At 34.5% G+C, this 11,406-nt stretch overlaps 10 non-coding genes across 10 annotated transcripts; all 10 read left to right on the plus strand.

Moving 5' to 3' along the window:
• Positions 1-536: 536 nt before the first annotated feature.
• TRNAS-GCU (transfer RNA serine (anticodon GCU)) lies at positions 537-618 on the plus strand. The gene has a single exon. It is a non-coding gene; the product is annotated as a tRNA-Ser (tRNA).
• Positions 619-1,367: 749 nt separating this feature from the next.
• On the plus strand, positions 1,368-1,449 carry TRNAS-GCU (transfer RNA serine (anticodon GCU)). The gene has a single exon. It is a non-coding gene; the product is annotated as a tRNA-Ser (tRNA).
• Positions 1,450-3,024: 1,575 nt separating this feature from the next.
• On the plus strand, positions 3,025-3,106 carry TRNAS-GCU (transfer RNA serine (anticodon GCU)). Its single transcript has one exon. It is a non-coding gene; the product is annotated as a tRNA-Ser (tRNA).
• A 767-nt stretch (positions 3,107-3,873) lies between these two features.
• Positions 3,874-3,955, plus strand: TRNAS-GCU (transfer RNA serine (anticodon GCU)). Its single transcript has one exon. It is a non-coding gene; the product is annotated as a tRNA-Ser (tRNA).
• Positions 3,956-5,512: 1,557 nt separating this feature from the next.
• Positions 5,513-5,594, plus strand: TRNAS-GCU (transfer RNA serine (anticodon GCU)). The gene has a single exon. It is a non-coding gene; the product is annotated as a tRNA-Ser (tRNA).
• A 749-nt stretch (positions 5,595-6,343) lies between these two features.
• TRNAS-GCU (transfer RNA serine (anticodon GCU)) lies at positions 6,344-6,425 on the plus strand. The gene has a single exon. It is a non-coding gene; the product is annotated as a tRNA-Ser (tRNA).
• A 1,575-nt stretch (positions 6,426-8,000) lies between these two features.
• Positions 8,001-8,082, plus strand: TRNAS-GCU (transfer RNA serine (anticodon GCU)). The gene has a single exon. It is a non-coding gene; the product is annotated as a tRNA-Ser (tRNA).
• Positions 8,083-8,849: 767 nt separating this feature from the next.
• On the plus strand, positions 8,850-8,931 carry TRNAS-GCU (transfer RNA serine (anticodon GCU)). The gene has a single exon. It is a non-coding gene; the product is annotated as a tRNA-Ser (tRNA).
• Positions 8,932-9,680: 749 nt separating this feature from the next.
• TRNAS-GCU (transfer RNA serine (anticodon GCU)) lies at positions 9,681-9,762 on the plus strand. Its single transcript has one exon. It is a non-coding gene; the product is annotated as a tRNA-Ser (tRNA).
• Positions 9,763-11,319: 1,557 nt separating this feature from the next.
• Positions 11,320-11,401, plus strand: TRNAS-GCU (transfer RNA serine (anticodon GCU)). Its single transcript has one exon. It is a non-coding gene; the product is annotated as a tRNA-Ser (tRNA).
• Positions 11,402-11,406: the final 5 nt, after the last annotated feature.

Consider the following 11,406-nt stretch of genomic DNA (forward strand, 5'->3'; position numbering starts at 1 on the left):
TAGGTTAAAATGATTTATGTTTAGATAATTAAAGTCTATGACATTTCTTGGGCTTTGTTAAACTGATATGGGATGCAGTTAAAAATTTTTTACAGCAGAGCCCTTAATATAGGTTAAACCTTATTCCTGCATAATTTTCTTGTTTACATTACAGTGACAGCAAACTCTAAATGGTGATGTTTGTAATATTTGCAGAGATTTGAAATTACTGTAACTCATGTAACATAGTCTGTCACTTCCTTAAAGACAAGCATAGAACACATTTAGTGAAAATTAATACATTACTTTTACAGAGAAGGTCATGTTATTGGCCAGAAGTATTAAAAATCATTTTTGTTTGTGAGGTGGGTGATGGTGGATTTGTTCACAAGTTTCGGTTAAAATTAAATAAATGTTCCTAAAGCCAAGGATGGTTGAAAGTCGACTTGCTATCAAGCTCGTGATTGTGAAAATTACACAATCTTCAAGAACATAAATAATTGACTTTGAAGTATAACTAGTGGTGTTGGAATGTTTGCCAGATTGCATACCAGTGAGACGAGGTGGTCGAGTGGTTAAGGCGATGGACTGCTGATCTATTGTGCTCTGCACGCATGGGTTCAAATCCCATCCTCGTCGTCACAATGCTTTTTAGGTAGAAGAGGCATTTTTACAAATACTGCTACTGACACACAAATGGCCAAAATAAACAAGTCAAATCAAGAAGTCTACTTTAAGATGGTAAACATGAGCAAGTGTCTTGATATTTGAACATGCAATGTCAATACTACTATCTAGAATTTATTTTGCAAATGCTTTATCCCCCAGGATGGTGGATTTGCTCACAAGTATAGGTTAAAATGATTTATGTTTAGATAATTTAAAGTCTATGACATTTCTTGGGCTTTGTTAAACTGATATGGGATGCAGTTAAAAAAATTTTACAGCAGAGCCCTTAATATAGGTTAAACCTTATTCCTGCATAATTTTCTTGTTTACATTACAGTGACAGCAAACTCTAAATGGTGATGTTTGTAATATTTGCAGAGATTTGAAATTACTGTAACTCATGTAACATAGTCTGTCACTTCATTAAAGACAAGCATAGAACACATTTAGTGAAAATTAATACATTACTTTTACAGAGAAGGTCATGTTATTGGCCAGAAGTATTAAAAATCATTTTTGTTTGTGAAGTGGATGATGGTGGATTTGTTCACAAGTATCGGTTAAAATTTAATAAATGTTCCTAAAGCCGAGGATGGTTGAAAGACGACTTACTATCAAGCTGGCGATTGTGAAAATGACACAATCTACAAGAACATAAAGAATTGACTTTGAAGTATAACTAGTGGTGTTGGAATGTTTGCCAGAGTGCATACCAGTGAGACGAGGTGGCCGAGTGTTTAAGGCGATGGACTGCTAATCCATTGTGCTCTGCACGCATGGGTTCAAATCCTATCCTCGTCGTCACAATGCTTTTTAGGTAGAAGAGGCATTTTTACAAATACTGCTACTGACACACAAATGGCCAAAATAAACAAGTCAAATCAAGAAGTCTACTTTAAGATGGTAAACATGAGCAAGTGTCTTGATATTTGAACATGCAATGTCAATACTACTATCTAGAATTTATTTTGCAAATGCTTTATCCCCCATGATGGTGGATTAGCTCACAAGTATAGGTTAAAATGATTTATGTTTAGATAATTTAAAGTCTATGACATTTCTTGGGCTTTGTTAAACTGATATGGGATGCAGTTAAAAAAATTTTACAGCAGAGCCCTTAATATAGGTTAAACCTTATTCCTGCATAATTTTCTTGTTTACATAACAGTGACAGCAAACTCTAAATGGTGATGTTTGTAATATTTGCAGCGATTTGAAATTACTGTAACTCATGTAACATAGTCTGTCACTTCATTAAAGACAAGCATAGAGCACATTTAGTGAAAATTAATACATTACTTTTACAGAGAAGGTCATGTTATTGGCCAGAAGTATTAAAAATCATTTTTGTTTGTGAGGTTGGTGATGGTGGATTTGTTCACAAGTTTCGGTTAAAATTAAATAAATGTTCCTAAAGCCAAGGATGGTTGAAAGTCGACTTGCTATCAAGCTCGTGATTGTGAAAATGACACAATCTACAAGAACATAAAGAATTGACTTTGAAGTATAACAAGTGGTGTTGGAAAGTTTGCCAGATTGCATACCAGTGAGACGAGGTGGCCGAGTGGTTAAGGCGATGGACTGCTAAACCATTGTGCTTATCCTCGTCGTCACAATGCTTTTTAGGTAGAAGAGGCATTTTTACAAATACTGCTTCATAAACCAGCAAGTGAAGCTGACACAAAAATGGCCAAAATAAACAAGTCAAATCAAGAAGTCTACTTTAAGATGGTAAACATGAGCAAGTGTCTTGATATTTGAACATGCATTGTCAATACTACTATCTTGAATTTGTTTGGCAAATGCTTTATTTCCCCATGATGGTGGATTAACTCACAAGTATAGGTTAAAATAATTTATGTTAGATAATAAAAGTCTATGACATTTCTTGGGCTTTATTAAACTGATATAGGGTGCAGTTAAACTTTTTTACAGCAGAGCCCTTAATATAGGTTAAACCTTATTCCTGCATAATTTTCTTGTTTACATTACAGTGACAGCCAACTCTAAATGGTGATGTTTGTAATATTTGCAGAGATTTGAAATTACTGTAACTCATATAACATAGTCTGTCACTTCATTAAAGACAAGCATAGAACACATTTAGTGAAAATTAATACATTACTTTTACAGAGAAGGTCATGTTATTGGCCAGAAGTATTAAAAATCATTTTTGTTCGTGAAGTGGATGATGGTGGATTTGTTCACAAGTATCGGTTAAAATTTAATAAATGTTCCTAAAGCCAAGGATGGTTGAAAGTCGACTTACTATCAAGCTGGTTATTGTGAAAATGACACAATCTACAAGAACATAAAGAATTGACTTTGAAGTATAACAAGTGGTGTTGGAAATTTTGCCAGACTGCATACCAGTGAGACGAGGTGGCATAGTGGTGAAGGCGATGGACTGCTAATCCATTGTGCTCTTCCCGCATGGGTTCAAATCCCATCCTTGTCGTCACAATGCTCTTTAGGTAGAAGAGGCATTTTTACAAATACTGCTTCATAAACCAGCAAGTGAAGCTGACACAAAAATGGCCAAAATAAACAAGTCAAATCAAGAAGTCTACTTTAAGATGGTAAACATGAGCAAGTGTCTTGATATTTGAACATGCATTGTCAATACTACTATCTTGAATTTGTTTGGCAAATGCTTTATTTCCCCATGATGGTGGATTAACTCACAAGTATAGGTTAAAATAATTTATGTTTAGATAATTAAAGTCTATGACATTTCTTGGGCTTTATTAAACTGATATGGGGTGCAGTTAAAATTTTTTACAGCAGAGCCCTTAATATAGGTTAAACCTTATTCCTGCATAATTTTCTTGTTTACATTACAGTGACAGCAAACTCTAAATGGTGATGTTTGTAATATTTGCAGCGATTTGAAATTACTGTAACTCATGTAACATAGTCTGTCACTTCATTAAAGACAAGCATAGAACACATTTAGTGAAAATTAATACATTACTTTTACAGAGAAGGTCATGTTATTGGCCAGAAGTATTAAAAATCATTTTTGTTTGTGAGGTGGGTGATGGTGGATTTGTTCACAAGTTTTGGTTAAAATTAAATAAATGTTCCTAAAGCCAAGGATGGTTGAAAGTCGACTTGCTATCAAGCTCGTGATTGTGAAAATTACACAATCTTCAAGAACATAAATAATTGACTTTGAAGTATAACTAGTGGTGTTGGAATGTTTGCCAGATTGCATACCAGTGAGACGAGGTGGCCGAGTGGTTAAGGCGATGGACTGCTAATCCATTGTGCTCTGCACGCATGGGTTCAAATCCCATCCTCGTCGTCACAATGCTTTTTAGGTAGAAGAGGCATTTTTACAAATACTGCTACTGACACACAAATGGCCAAAATAAACAAGTCAAATCAAGAAGTCTACTTTAAGATGGTAAACATGAGCAAGTGTCTTGATATTTGAACATGCAATGTCAATACTACTATCTAGAATTTATTTTGCAAATGCTTTATCCCCCATGATGGTGGATTAGCTCACAAGTATAGGTTAAAATGATTTATGTTTAGATAATTTAAAGTCTATGACATTTCTTGGGCTTTGTTAAACTGATATGGGATGCAGTTAAAAAAAATTTACAGCACAGCCCTTAATATAGGTTAAACCTTATTCCTGCATCATTTTCTTGTTTACATTACAGTGACAGCAAACTCTAAATGGTGATGTTTGTAATATTTGCAGAGATTTGAAATTACTGTAACTCATGTAACATAGTCTGTCACTTCATTAAAGACAAGCATAGAACACATTTAGTGAAAATTAATACATTACTTTTACAGAGAAGGTCATGTTATTGGCCAGAAGTATTAAAAATCATTTTTGTTTGTGAGGTGGGTGATGGTGGATTTGTTCACAAGTTTCGGTTAAAATTAAATAAATGTTCCTAAAGCCAAGGATGGTTGAAAGTCGACTTGCTATCAAGCTCGTGATTGTGAAAATGACACAATCTACAAGAACATAAATAATTGACTTTGAAGTATAACAAGTGGTGTTGGAAAGTTTGCCAGATTGCATACCAGTGAGACGAGGTGGCCGAGTGGTTAAGGCGATGGACTGCTAATCCATTGTGCTCATCCTCGTCGTCACAATGCTTTTTAGGTAGAAGAGGCATTTTTACAAATACTGCTACTGACACACAAATGGCCAAAATAAACAAGTCAAATCAAGAAGTCTACTTTAAGATGGTAAACATGAGCAAGTGTCTTGATATTTGAACATGCAATGTCAATACTACTATCTAGAATTTATTTTGCAAATGCTTTATTCCCCATGATGGTGGATTAGCTCACAAGTATAGGTTAAAATGATTTATGTTTAGATAATTAAAGTCTATGACATTTCTTGGGCTTTGTTAAACTGATATGGGATGCAGTTAAAAAATTTTTACAGCAGAGCCCTTAATATAGGTTAAACCTTATTCCTGCATAATTTTCTTGTTTACATTACAGTGACAGCAAACTCTAAATGGTGATGTTTGTAATATTTGCAGAGATTTGAAATTACTGTAACTCATGTAACATAGTCTGTCACTTCCTTAAAGACAAGCATAGAACACATTTAGTGAAAATTAATACATTACTTTTACAGAGAAGGTCATGTTATTGGCCAGAAGTATTAAAAATCATTTTTGTTTGTGAGGTGGGTGATGGTGGATTTGTTCACAAGTTTCGGTTAAAATTAAATAAATGTTCCTAAAGCCAAGGATGGTTGAAAGTCGACTTGCTATCAAGCTCGTGATTGTGAAAATTACACAATCTTCAAGAACATAAATAATTGACTTTGAAGTATAACTAGTGGTGTTGGAATGTTTGCCAGATTGCATACCAGTGAGACGAGGTGGTCGAGTGGTTAAGGCGATGGACTGCTGATCTATTGTGCTCTGCACGCATGGGTTCAAATCCCATCCTCGTCGTCACAATGCTTTTTAGGTAGAAGAGGCATTTTTACAAATACTGCTACTGACACACAAATGGCCAAAATAAACAAGTCAAATCAAGAAGTCTACTTTAAGATGGTAAACATGAGCAAGTGTCTTGATATTTGAACATGCAATGTCAATACTACTATCTAGAATTTATTTTGCAAATGCTTTATCCCCCAGGATGGTGGATTTGCTCACAAGTATAGGTTAAAATGATTTATGTTTAGATAATTTAAAGTCTATGACATTTCTTGGGCTTTGTTAAACTGATATGGGATGCAGTTAAAAAATTTTTACAGCAGAGCCCTTAATATAGGTTAAACCTTATTCCTGCATAATTTTCTTGTTTACATTACAGTGACAGCAAACTCTAAATGGTGATGTTTGTAATATTTGCAGAGATTTGAAATTACTGTAACTCATGTAACATAGTCTGTCACTTCATTAAAGACAAGCATAGAACACATTTAGTGAAAATTAATACATTACTTTTACAGAGAAGGTCATGTTATTGGCCAGAAGTATTAAAAATCATTTTTGTTTGTGAAGTGGATGATGGTGGATTTGTTCACAAGTATCGGTTAAAATTTAATAAATGTTCCTAAAGCCGAGGATGGTTGAAAGACGACTTACTATCAAGCTGGCGATTGTGAAAATGACACAATCTACAAGAACATAAAGAATTGACTTTGAAGTATAACTAGTGGTGTTGGAATGTTTGCCAGAGTGCATACCAGTGAGACGAGGTGGCCGAGTGTTTAAGGCGATGGACTGCTAATCCATTGTGCTCTGCACGCATGGGTTCAAATCCTATCCTCGTCGTCACAATGCTTTTTAGGTAGAAGAGGCATTTTTACAAATACTGCTACTGACACACAAATGGCCAAAATAAACAAGTCAAATCAAGAAGTCTACTTTAAGATGGTAAACATGAGCAAGTGTCTTGATATTTGAACATGCAATGTCAATACTACTATCTAGAATTTATTTTGCAAATGCTTTATCCCCCATGATGGTGGATTAGCTCACAAGTATAGGTTAAAATGATTTATGTTTAGATAATTTAAAGTCTATGACATTTCTTGGGCTTTGTTAAACTGATATGGGATGCAGTTAAAAAAATTTTACAGCAGAGCCCTTAATATAGGTTAAACCTTATTCCTGCATAATTTTCTTGTTTACATAACAGTGACAGCAAACTCTAAATGGTGATGTTTGTAATATTTGCAGCGATTTGAAATTACTGTAACTCATGTAACATAGTCTGTCACTTCATTAAAGACAAGCATAGAGCACATTTAGTGAAAATTAATACATTACTTTTACAGAGAAGGTCATGTTATTGGCCAGAAGTATTAAAAATCATTTTTGTTTGTGAGGTTGGTGATGGTGGATTTGTTCACAAGTTTCGGTTAAAATTAAATAAATGTTCCTAAAGCCAAGGATGGTTGAAAGTCGACTTGCTATCAAGCTCGTGATTGTGAAAATGACACAATCTACAAGAACATAAAGAATTGACTTTGAAGTATAACAAGTGGTGTTGGAAAGTTTGCCAGATTGCATACCAGTGAGACGAGGTGGCCGAGTGGTTAAGGCGATGGACTGCTAAACCATTGTGCTTATCCTCGTCGTCACAATGCTTTTTAGGTAGAAGAGGCATTTTTACAAATACTGCTTCATAAACCAGCAAGTGAAGCTGACACAAAAATGGCCAAAATAAACAAGTCAAATCAAGAAGTCTACTTTAAGATGGTAAACATGAGCAAGTGTCTTGATATTTGAACATGCATTGTCAATACTACTATCTTGAATTTGTTTGGCAAATGCTTTATTTCCCCATGATGGTGGATTAACTCACAAGTATAGGTTAAAATAATTTATGTTAGATAATAAAAGTCTATGACATTTCTTGGGCTTTATTAAACTGATATAGGGTGCAGTTAAACTTTTTTACAGCAGAGCCCTTAATATAGGTTAAACCTTATTCCTGCATAATTTTCTTGTTTACATTACAGTGACAGCCAACTCTAAATGGTGATGTTTGTAATATTTGCAGAGATTTGAAATTACTGTAACTCATATAACATAGTCTGTCACTTCATTAAAGACAAGCATAGAACACATTTAGTGAAAATTAATACATTACTTTTACAGAGAAGGTCATGTTATTGGCCAGAAGTATTAAAAATCATTTTTGTTCGTGAAGTGGATGATGGTGGATTTGTTCACAAGTATCGGTTAAAATTTAATAAATGTTCCTAAAGCCAAGGATGGTTGAAAGTCGACTTACTATCAAGCTGGTTATTGTGAAAATGACACAATCTACAAGAACATAAAGAATTGACTTTGAAGTATAACAAGTGGTGTTGGAAATTTTGCCAGACTGCATACCAGTGAGACGAGGTGGCATAGTGGTGAAGGCGATGGACTGCTAATCCATTGTGCTCTTCCCGCATGGGTTCAAATCCCATCCTTGTCGTCACAATGCTCTTTAGGTAGAAGAGGCATTTTTACAAATACTGCTTCATAAACCAGCAAGTGAAGCTGACACAAAAATGGCCAAAATAAACAAGTCAAATCAAGAAGTCTACTTTAAGATGGTAAACATGAGCAAGTGTCTTGATATTTGAACATGCATTGTCAATACTACTATCTTGAATTTGTTTGGCAAATGCTTTATTTCCCCATGATGGTGGATTAACTCACAAGTATAGGTTAAAATAATTTATGTTTAGATAATTAAAGTCTATGACATTTCTTAGGCTTTATTAAACTGATATGGGGTGCAGTTAAAATTTTTTACAGCAGAGCCCTTAATATAGGTTAAACCTTATTCCTGCATAATTTTCTTGTTTACATTACAGTGACAGCAAACTCTAAATGGTGATGTTTGTAATATTTGCAGCGATTTGAAATTACTGTAACTCATGTAACATAGTCTGTCACTTCATTAAAGACAAGCATAGAACACATTTAGTGAAAATTAATACATTACTTTTACAGAGAAGGTCATGTTATTGGCCAGAAGTATTAAAAATCATTTTTGTTTGTGAGGTGGGTGATGGTGGATTTGTTCACAAGTTTTGGTTAAAATTAAATAAATGTTCCTAAAGCCAAGGATGGTTGAAAGTCGACTTGCTATCAAGCTCGTGATTGTGAAAATTACACAATCTTCAAGAACATAAATAATTGACTTTGAAGTATAACTAGTGGTGTTGGAATGTTTGCCAGATTGCATACCAGTGAGACGAGGTGGCCGAGTGGTTAAGGCGATGGACTGCTAATCCATTGTGCTCTGCACGCATGGGTTCAAATCCCATCCTCGTCGTCACAATGCTTTTTAGGTAGAAGAGGCATTTTTACAAATACTGCTACTGACACACAAATGGCCAAAATAAACAAGTCAAATCAAGAAGTCTACTTTAAGATGGTAAACATGAGCAAGTGTCTTGATATTTGAACATGCAATGTCAATACTACTATCTAGAATTTATTTTGCAAATGCTTTATCCCCCATGATGGTGGATTAGCTCACAAGTATAGGTTAAAATGATTTATGTTTAGATAATTTAAAGTCTATGACATTTCTTGGGCTTTGTTAAACTGATATGGGATGCAGTTAAAAAAATTTTACAGCACAGCCCTTAATATAGGTTAAACCTTATTCCTGCATAATTTTCTTGTTTACATTACAGTGACAGCAAACTCTAAATGGTGATGTTTGTAATATTTGCAGAGATTTGAAATTACTGTAACTCATGTAACATAGTCTGTCACTTCATTAAAGACAAGCATAGAACACATTTAGTGAAAATTAATACATTACTTTTACAGAGAAGGTCATGTTATTGGCCAGAAGTATTAAAAATCATTTTTGTTTGTGAAGTGGATGATGGTGGATTTGTTCACAAGTATCGGTTAAAATGTAATAAATGTTCCTAAAGCCAAGGATGGTTGAAAGTCGACTTACTATCAAGCTGGCGATTGTGAAAATGACACAATCTACAAGAACATAAAGAATTGACTTTGAAGTATAACTAGTGGTGTTGGAATGTTTGCCAGATTGCATACCAGTGAGACGAGGTGGCCGAGTGGTTAAGGCGATGAACTGCTAATCCATTGTGCTCTGCACGCATTGGTTCAAATCCCATCCTCGTCGTCACAATGCTTTTTAGGTAGAAGAGGCATTTTTACAAATACTGCTACTGACACACAAATGGCCAAAATAAACAAGTCAAATCAAGAAGTCTACTTTAAGATGGTAAACATGAGCAAGTGTCTTGATATTTGAACATGCAATGTCAATACTACTATCTAGAATTTATTTTGCAAATGCTTTATCCCCCATGATGGTGGATTAGCTCACAAGTATAGGTTAAAATGATTTATGTTTAGATAATTTAAAGTCTATTACATTTCTTGGGCTTTGTTAAACTGATATGGGATGCAGTTAAAAAATTTTTACAGCAGAGCCCTTAATATAGGTTAAACCTTATTCCTGCATAATTTTCTTGTTTACATTACAGTGACAGCAAACTCTAAATGGTGATGTTTGTAATATTTGCAGAGATTTGAAATTACTGTAACTCATGTAACATAGTCTGTCACTTCATTAAAGACAAGCATAGAACACATTTAGTGAAAATTAATACATTACTTTTACAGAGAAGGTCATGTTATTGGCCAGAAGTATTAAAAATCATTTTTGTTTGTGAGGTGGGTGATGGTGGATTTGTTCACAAGTTTCGGTTAAAATTAAATAAATGTTCCTAAAGCCAAGGATGGTTGAAAGTCGACTTGCTATCAAGCTCGTGATTGTGAAAATGACACAATCTACAAGAACATAAATAATTGACTTTGAAGTATAACAAGTGGTGTTGGAAAGTTTGCCAGATTGCATACCAGTGAGACGAGGTGGCCGAGTGGTTAAGGCGATGGACTGCTAATCCATTGTGCTCATCCTCGTCGTCACAATGCTTTTTAGGTAGAAGAGGCATTTTTACAAATACTGCTACTGACACACAAATGGCCAAAATAAACAAGTCAAATCAAGAAGTCTACTTTAAGATGGTAAACATGAGCAAGTGTCTTGATATTTGAACATGCAATGTCAATACTACTATCTAGAATTTATTTTGCAAATGCTTTATTCCCCATGATGGTGGATTAGCTCACAAGTATAGGTTAAAATGATTTATGTTTAGATAATTAAAGTCTATGACATTTCTTGGGCTTTGTTAAACTGATATGGGATGCAGTTAAAAAATTTTTACAGCAGAGCCCTTAATATAGGTTAAACCTTATTCCTGCATAATTTTCTTGTTTACATTACAGTGACAGCAAACTCTAAATGGTGATGTTTGTAATATTTGCAGAGATTTGAAATTACTATAACTCATGTAACATAGTCTGTCACTTCCTTAAAGACAAGCATAGAACACATTTAGTGAAAATTAATACATTACTTTTACAGAGAAGGTCATGTTATTGGCCAGAAGTATTAAAAATCATTTTTGTTTGTGAGGTGGGTGATGGTGGATTTGTTCACAAGTTTCGGTTAAAATTAAATAAATGTTCCTAAAGCCAAGGATGGTTGAAAGTCGACTTGCTATCAAGCTCGTGATTGTGAAAATTACACAATCTTCAAGAACATAAATAATTGACTTTGAAGTATAACTAGTGGTGTTGGAATGTTTGCCAGATTGCATACCAGTGAGACGAGGTGGTCGAGTGGTTAAGGCGATGGACTGCTGATCTATTGTGCTCTGCACGCATGGGTTCAAATCCCATCCTCGTCGTCACA

This window comes from Pseudophryne corroboree, chromosome 11, assembly GCF_028390025.1.
Source record: "Pseudophryne corroboree isolate aPseCor3 chromosome 11, aPseCor3.hap2, whole genome shotgun sequence".
In the NCBI taxonomy this organism is placed as follows: domain Eukaryota; kingdom Metazoa; phylum Chordata; class Amphibia; order Anura; family Myobatrachidae; genus Pseudophryne; species Pseudophryne corroboree.